The following is a 3,294-nucleotide window of genomic DNA, read 5'->3' on the forward strand; positions in this document are numbered from 1 at the left end:
GTTGCTTGGCATGCCTGGACTGGATTCAAACCCGCCAGTTCTGGTGTATGTGGCTGGCGCCCTAGTGGCTGAGCTACAGGTGCTGAGCCAAGCAACACAAATTGAATTGACAGAAAGTTTAAATTATGGGAGATGAATGAATTCTGGAGATCCATAAAATACTGTGCCTATAGTCAATAATAGTGTATTCTACTACTTAAAATCTTAATAGTAAATCTCAAGCGTTGTTACCACAATTTTTAAAAAGGTTCTGCGGGTCAGAAGCGTGAGAAGGGTGGCACTAGGCTAGAATTAAAATATTGGCAGGGCTACCTTTCTTTTTTAGAGGCTCTAGGGAAGAATCTGTTCTCATGTCTTTTTTGGCTTCTAGAGGCTGCCCAAACTTCTTGGTTTATTGCTTCCTTGCGCCTTCAAAGCTAGTAATAGTCCCCTCTTTTTCTTTTCTCCTTCTCTTCCTCCCTTCTTCCTTCCTTCTCTCCTTTTTTTTTTTTTCCTGTAGTTTTTGGCCAGGGCTGGTTTGAACCCACCACCTCTGGCATATGGGGCCAGTGCCCCACTCCTTTGAGCCACAGGCGCTGCCCCCTCCTTTTTTTTTTTTTAATTCCCAGTGTCCCGGGTGTCCTGCCCTGTTGCCTAGCCTGGGCCTAGAGTGTGGTGGCCTCATGGCTCTGTGTAAACTCAACTCCTAGACTTAAGGGATCCACTTAACCTCAGACTCCCCATTACCTAGGGTTACAGGACTATGCACCGTGCTTTCTGTTTTTAGTGGAACTGGAGTTCACTATGTTGCTTAAGCTGGTCTGCAACTCTTGGCCTCAAGCAGTCCTCCTGCCTTGGCCTCCCAAATGCTGAGATTACAAGTATGAGCCACCACACCTGGCCAGTCTTACTTTTTTTTTTTTTGAAACAGTTTTAAGCTATTGCCCTGGGAAACGTGCAGTGGCATCATAGCTCACAGCAACCTCCAACTCTCAGGCTCAAGCCATCCTCTTGCCTCAATTTTTCTATTTTTAGTAGAGATAGAGGTCTCACTTGTTTCTCAGGCTAGTCTCAAACTGGTGAGGTAAGTACTCCATCCACCTCAGCCTCCCAGAGTGCTAGGATTACAGACATGAGCCACCATGCCCGGCCTACTCTTCCCTTTTCTCCATGGAATAAGTTCTAGCACCTCTAGTGGATGCCTGAAATCACACATAGTTCCAAACCCTATGTATACTATGTTTTTTCTATATATACATGCCTATAATAAAATTTAGTTTATGAACTAGGCACAATAAGAGATTAGCAACACTAGTAATAAAATAGAACACTTATAACAATATACTGTAATAAAAGTTATGTGAATGTGGTCTCTCCCTTTCTCAGTAACTTATACTTTACTCACTTATTTTCTTTCTTTTCTTTTCTTCTCTTTTCTTTGAGACAGAGTCTCAAGCTGTCACCCTGAGTAGAGTGCGGTGGCCTCACAGCTCACAGCAAGCTCCAACTCTTGAGCGTAAGCGATTCTCTTGCCTCAGCCTCCAAAGTAGCTGGGACTACAGGTGCCCACCACAACACCTAGCAATTTTGTTGTTGTTGTTGCAGTTGTCATTGTTGAGCAGGCCCAGGCCAGGTTCCAACCCACCAGCCTCGGTGTATGTGGTCGGCACCCTACCAACTGAGCTAGGCGCCACCCTTTAGTCACCTATTTTCAGACTATGGTTGATGACAGGTAACTAAAACCCCTAACAGGTAGAAAATGCAACTATTGCAATCTTTCTCACATTGCATTACTTTCTCTTTTGCATTATTTTCCATATAATTTCCACATCTCATGGTTGGCTAATTAATAACCTTCATTCCATCTGCATTGATCTTTGCCATAACCTCACATATTCACAGGTTGTGGGGATTAGGACATGGTCATCTTTTACAGGGGCCATTGGAAGAGATCAGTGGAGAAAGGACAAGTATTAAACATTGAGGAGCCAAGCAGTGTGACAGGCACTACATGAGTCTTTCTACCCCAGAATTGAAAACAGAGGAGAAAGAGAAATATTTTTCTAACTCTCGCATGCATGAGGTTGTTCTTTTTGCTGTACTTGAAATCACATAAATTTGGCTGTCATCAAGTAAACCCACAGATCTCTAGAGGACTGGGAAGACTAGTTAGAACCTCCAGGTTTCTATATAATTGCTAGGCTTAAATCAGGAATAGATTAACAGCAGAAACACGTGATCTAAGGCCGTTAGGCTATTTGCCTTCTGACAATTGGCTTTTTAGCAGCGATAGAAACTATATTAAGTCCTCCATCTGTGGTTCTGATACAATCACGTCTCTTAATTACCAGGACTTGACACTTAGAACTACCTTTTTTCTACAGTAAATGAAATTATTGGTGGCTGTGAACTAAAATAAAATCTTATTATCTCTCTCCCACCCCCCTGGTGACTGAATGGTCCCTCGCTTGGCCAAGAAGATCCCAGAAATACCCTGAAGCTGAATTGTTGGTTGTGAGAAGGGAGATCAGACACGCCTCCTCATGTCCCTTCCCTTCTTGGAGCTCCTTGACAGATCTAAGGCTATGTGAGACAAAGCTTCACGCACCTACAGCTTATCAACTGAATTAACAGATCACTTGAATCTGTGTCTGGTGGCAATTCCTCATCTTGAAATGGTCTGCCTTTTGGGGCCAAACCAATGTATGAATGCCTTCCATATAATGATTTATGACGTGATGTGTAATTCTTGTCTCCCTGAAATGTAAAAAACCAAAATGTAACCCAACTCTGAGGAGACCACTTGCTCAAAGCTTCTTGGTCATTGGCTCTCCTGGTCATGGTTGCACATATTCAGCTCAGAATAAACCTCTTTAAATTATTTAAGAGAGTTTCAGTTCTATTCCATTGATAATTATGATTTCTCTATATAGTGGATCACTGAAGTTCATTCTTTTTGAATGCTATATAACATTACACAGGATATTATTCATCCAGCTGGTTGCAGCGGCTCATGCCTCTAATTCTAGCACTCTGGGAGGTAGAGGCGGGTGGATTGCTTGAGTTCGGGAGTTCAAAACCAGCTGGAGCCAGAGCAAGACACCATCTCTAAAACAATAGCCAGGCATTGTGATAGGCACCTATAGTATCAGCTTCCTGGGAGGCTGAGGCAAGAGGATTGCTTGAGCCCAAGAGTTTGAGGTTGCTGTGAGCTATGATGCCACAGCACTCTACTGAGGGTAACCAAGTTACATTCTACCTCAAAAAAAAAAAAAAAGAAAAAGAAAAAGAGGCCCAGGACCTGTGGCTCAAGCA

This window comes from Otolemur garnettii, unplaced genomic scaffold (genome assembly GCF_000181295.1).
Source record: "Otolemur garnettii isolate 467f Iridium unplaced genomic scaffold, OtoGar3 scaffold00063, whole genome shotgun sequence".
In the NCBI taxonomy this organism is placed as follows: Eukaryota; Metazoa; Chordata; class Mammalia; order Primates; family Galagidae; genus Otolemur; species Otolemur garnettii.